Source organism: Octopus bimaculoides, chromosome 9 (assembly GCF_001194135.2).
Source record: "Octopus bimaculoides isolate UCB-OBI-ISO-001 chromosome 9, ASM119413v2, whole genome shotgun sequence".
Taxonomy (NCBI): Eukaryota; Metazoa; Mollusca; class Cephalopoda; order Octopoda; family Octopodidae; genus Octopus; species Octopus bimaculoides.
Window position 1 is genome coordinate 301,777 of NC_068989.1, and position 5,792 is coordinate 307,568.

Here is a 5,792-nt window from a genome sequence, read left to right on the forward strand (position 1 = left end):
CTTTGCATATTGATTTACAGTGGAGGCGGCAGGCTCGCAGTCGTAGGATCGCGGTTTCGATTCTCAGAGCGGGCGTTGAGAGTGCTCATTGAGCGAAAACACCTAAAGCTCCATGAGGCTCTGGCAGGGGATGGTGGCGAATCTTGCTGTACTCTTTCACCACAACTTTCTCTCACTCTTTCTTTTTATTTCTGTCGTACCTGTATTTCAAAGGGGCTGTTCTTGTCACACACTGTGTCACGTTGAATCTCCCCGAGAACCACGTTAAGGGTACACGTGTCTGTGAAGTGCTCACGTTAATTTCACGAGCAGGCTGTTCCGTTGGTCGGATCAACTGGAACCCTCGTCGTCGTAACCGACGGAGTGTCACGATGATTGATTTACAAGGTTTTTAATAACTTTCTGTACCGCGTCATATCGTATTTTTTGCTAAACTCGTTTTCCATTTTGCTTTGTTATTGTGTTTACATAAGCTTCCCCATGTTTCCGTAAAAGTTTATGTACACATACTGGGAACATTCAAGACTTTCATCTAAGCCACAACAGAGACTTGTTATTGTATACAAACTTACGCCTCTTAATCGAAGAAACTGATACAGCGACTCCATTTCAATTGATAGAATCGACTTCCTCTAATCGAGTCAATGTATTGTGTTTACTCGTCCCATTGTAGCGGACAAAAAAAAAAAATTTAGTCTATTAGATGTAAAACAACTTGCTTTGAAAGAATATCAAGAACACACACACACACACACACACACACACACACACACACACACACACACATATATATATATATATATATATATATACACACATATATATATATTTAACATATGCGTTTTACTCCATTTACTAAATTCATATATTTACTCAGGTACCCAAAATAACAAGGAGTTTCTACTTCATAAACAGGAGTTACACCGCAGTCATTTTGTGATCTTTGCTACCCTGGTATCTATTAACCAATTTATTTTGTCCGAGTTAATTATTAACTTAGAGAAAATAAATACATATAATTATATATATATATATATATATATATATATATATATTTCCTATTTCAAAGAAATTCGAACAATACATATAAGACCTAAGTTCAAAAGATTCTCAACAATTCAACTTCTCTGGTTGACATTAAGACACCCCCCCCCCCCAATAGGGGCCTTAACTCCCACATTTTAGAGCTCCATGACCTCCATTTTTTAGGAGCAAAATCCTTTTAACAGGTTCCATAAGACTGGAATTTTGGATTCTGCACATAAAGATCAGTAGTATAGGATACATGTGTCATGATTAGAATTTTTTTAGGGTGTGTAAAGAGGGAGAGAACCCCCGTCTGCAATTTGGATGAAATTTGAATCGTAGGTATTCCAGTTCATTAGAGAAAATATAACAGAAAAGTCTAATTCTACAATTGCATGTAACACGAGCAACGCCGGGTATCTCTGCTAGTTTAGTATAAAGCAAAGGAATCTGTTTATTGTTGAGAATGTAAACAATAGCAAGAAAAAATGATTGAATGATTTATCGACCTTTAACCAAACGTTTCCATCATTTTTCTTTTTCTGTTTACTTAATTGTATCTTGATGCTTTGTTTAAACTTGATATTTCTGACCGTAATATTTTGACCATCATCAAAGTTGTTACTGGAAATCGATGATTTATCCATTCTACTTAATTACGTGGGCTAGAAGAGATGTTGTTGTTCTTTTTATGCTTTTATTTTCAAAGTTAAGGGATTTCAAAGGAGAATTTAAAGAAAATCAAGAACCGGCAGCGAACGAAATGTAGAATTTTGTTGTGCGGGTCACATGTAAGTGTGCGTATGTTTGTGTTATGTGTAAATCGAAAAATTACAACAACATTTTTTCTCTCACTATACGTTAATGACAAACCCCACGGTTGGAACCTTCGCTATCAGCTGGACCATTGCAACATGTTACAAACCTGCAACTAAATTCCTTTTCTCCTCACCATCCACCCTGTTATACGGCCACTGCAGTACACCACCCTCCGCAATTTCCATTTCTTACAGTCCAACTTGCAACTGATCGCATCTGTCCACTCCACTTCCCACCTCTCCTCTTCCAAGAAAGGACAATAGTCTGTGTGACCTCGTCGGAAGTACACTTGCTCCGAATTAAACTCAATTTGAAACCTTCACTTGCTCCATCACTCGATGTTACCCCTAGATCTACTACACACTTCTATGCGGCCCCAAATGCACATTTAATATACTTGATCACTTTTCCCCGCACTGTTTCTAGCCTTAAAAAACTGGCACTCTGTCGGTTACGACGATGGATACTCCAGTTGATCCGATCACCGGAACGGCCTGCTCGTGAAATTAACGTGCAAGTGGCTGAGCACTCCACAGACACGTGTACTCTTAACATCGTTCTCAATGCAATCCAGCATAACACACAATGTGACAAGGCTGGTCCTTTGAATCACAGACACAACTAACTTTGCTCAAGGACATTAAGCATCTTAGTTAAGGACACCACCTTCGTGCATTGAATATCCCTAATCATTAAGCCACACATCTTTGTTTCCAACTTCATATAACGTTTAACATTTCGTCTCTGCAACTCAAGGAACCTCATTTTTACACCACCTCTTCATGTATCACTAGTTTGGCTCCAGTACTCTCTCTCTCTCTCTCATTCGTCAGAACTATGCTTTCTTCCTTCTTGTTTTTCTTTTTTTCTTTTTGTGTCCATTTATGAGTTTCCCTATCCTAAGATTGCTGATTGCAGCTTGGTCTCCACAATGTTTTATAAATGTGCACATTCGTCTGGTTGCCTAATGTTCTGTGCACAGATACAGTCGCCAGTACGGCTGTGTATCTCTGCTCGTTATCTTTTTTGTGCGTTGCACTCACCACAACGCTACCTATCCCCTTTTTTAAAACATTCGAAATAACGTTCAGTTATTGTCCTTTCTTTATTGTTTATTGTCTCCTCCTCATTTCTTTTCTCCCTCCTCCTCCTCTCTTTCATATCTCCTCTCTTTCGTTGACAACAGCTGGAAGAACACCTTTATCCTTTAATCGTTGTTGAATAACAAAAGCTCGAAGCATTATTTCTACATTCTTCAAAGTATTCTGTTTAACATTATTGCCTTTCATCCCTTCAGGCTCCATAAAATAAGTACCAGTTGTGTACTTGGGTCAATATAATCAACTTACCCTCTCCCCCATAATTCCGGGCCTTGTGCCTAGAGTAAAAAGAATTATTGGAATGGTTTCTTTTTCTCTAGAAATTTCATGCAAATAATTTTCTCCAGAATTTTTGGGAGATGAGAGGTGCATAGGGAAGAGTAAGCCAAGATATAGACAAATGGCTGAAGGTTATTGGAACAGAATGTCCGGTAGAGCTCCTACAGAAAGTTTGTCTCTTAGGGAGAGCAAGGATTATCAGGAGGGTTCTAAGCACTTGAAAGACTGTTGAAAACTGTGGATACCTAAGGTTACATGTAGCACCCTGCTACCTACATAAATCCTACCAGGAATAAGACAGAACCCTGAGTCAAACCAAATAATAATAATAATAATAATCCTTTCTACTAAAGTCACAATTTGGGGGAAAGGGGTAAGTCAATTACATTGACCCCAAAAGAACGAAAGGCAAAGCTATCTCAGTGGAATTTGAACTCACAACATAAAGATGGACGAAATGCTACTCAGCATTTTGCTTGGTGAGCTAATGATAATAATTCTTCAACCAGAAACAAGTTGTCCAATTTCACTCAGCACTATGCAACTATTAAATCCCCTCCCAATCCATAATGACCCTACTGTTTTATCTATTTTTGTTTCTAGACACCTGGGTATTGTTTCTGTTATTACACTTACATACATGTATGTATATTTTTCTTATTCTACGCATACACACATGCACTCAAGGCTCGCACACACTTTCCTTTGGGAATTGTCGAATTGTGTTCATCTCCATCTTCTTCGCCTGTTCTGATCGAATGTAATCTTCATCTTTTGCATTGTCCTGTTTTATGGATTTCCATGCAACTCACGGTAGCATGTATTTAACCATCTGCAAACACTGGCATCTTGTAGTTCCCTCTCACACACTGCTATTTCTTTGCATTTTCAAGGATTCAAACTCCAAATGAGAAATTATCAGTTTGTGATCATGAGTGATCAATCACTACAGTTTCACGTGATTGATCAAAACATTGACCAATGAGCATGAAGCTGTGACGTGGATGGCTCCTCAAATCTTCTAAACATCCACACCCTTTTACCCCAGTTAAACAGTTTGGAACCTAAATCCCTACAGACCGCAGTTAGCCTTGAAACAAGACACCTCGTGCTTCTCTTCTCGATGCTTGAACAATATGTGGAGGGTATTTGTATCTGCATTTTTTCTCTTCACAGCCATGTAGTATTGCTGTCCTATACACAGTCATCATACAACCTGCCTTTCGCCATGAGAAAGACGCCTTTTGTTACCAACAGAAGCAATAGGTCTCTGAACTTTCTCCTATCAGATCTTATCCTAGCAACTATGCTTTCAGAGCATCCACTTCCGTTGTTAATTAGATCATCTAGATAACAGAAACTGACTACTACTACTACTACTACTACTTTTGGGGAACTTCTTGACCATTCCAGAACATCTCTTTTCTTGTGTGCTCTTATTATTTATTGCTCTTGCACATTCTTCATTCTCTGTAACCTTCCTCTCATCCCAGCGCACCTCTTCCTTATCCATAGTCTCTGCTGCTTACACCGTACACAATTTCTAAACCTGCCATCCTTGTCTACACACAGAACAGGACCATTTCCTCATCACTCCTCACCTGTTATTCTATTCTCACTCAGTTCCCTTCACATCCACCTTTTCTGTTCCTCATATTCACCTTGTACACTGGCCTCGTTTTCTCTTTCTCACTGTCACTCTTTCTTTCTGTCTGTCTGTCTGTCCAGAGGGGCAAAGCCAAACTCTTCACCTGCTCAAGAAGTCACCAGCTCCCATCCCCTCTATCCTAGTTTCTTATTACTCAATTCTATACGCATTACATGGGTCTTATCTTGCAAGGATTTTTGACCTCGCTGAAGTTGGTGCCACCCTGTGAATTGGTTGGCATTATGAAGGGCTTCAGCTGTATGAACCATGTCAAAGCAGACAATGGAACTTGGCGCAGCACTCTGGCGCCTCTCTTCACACCGAACCACCCAACCCATGCCAGCTTGAAAAAAGGAACGTTAAATAAAAATGATGATAATGAGGAGGAGGATTCATATGTACATGACTACTTCATTGACAGTGTTTAAATCGCAAAGAAAGAGCAATGTAGAGCAGTGAGCTGGCAGAATCATTGAACGCCAGACAAAGTACTTAACGACATCTTGTCCATCTTTACGTTCTGAGTTCAAATTCCTCCGAAGTTCACTTTGCCTGTCATCTTTTCAGGGCTGATAAAATAAGTACCAGTTGAGCACCGGAGTCAATCTAATCGATTGAACCCTTCCCCAAAAATTTCTGGCCTTGTGCCAAAATTTGAAACCAATGAGTCATGCCTCTAGGCTAGAAACCAGCTCCAGTGGGTGAAAAGGTTAAAATATGAAACATCAAACGTACACACACATACACACACATGTACACATACATATATACGGACATATATGTATTCATGTACACACACACATATATATACAGTATATACACACACAGGATGGTGCAAAAGTAAGCTAACACTTGTATATTATATACACTGTATGACTACTTTTGCACCACCCTGTGTGTGTACATTATATATATATATA

General features: G+C 39.2%; 1 protein-coding gene across 1 annotated transcript in view; it reads left to right on the forward strand.

Annotated features, from left to right (window-relative positions):
* Positions 1-284: 284 nt before the first annotated feature.
* The window catches only part of LOC106874718 (uncharacterized), a 16,976-nt gene continuing 11,468 nt past the window's right edge, over positions 285-5,792 (forward strand). Inside the window, exon 1 of the mRNA XM_014922549.2 lies at positions 285-387. The gene's annotated coding sequence lies outside the window, so the exon portion shown is untranslated. The remainder of the gene's footprint in view (positions 388-5,792) is intronic.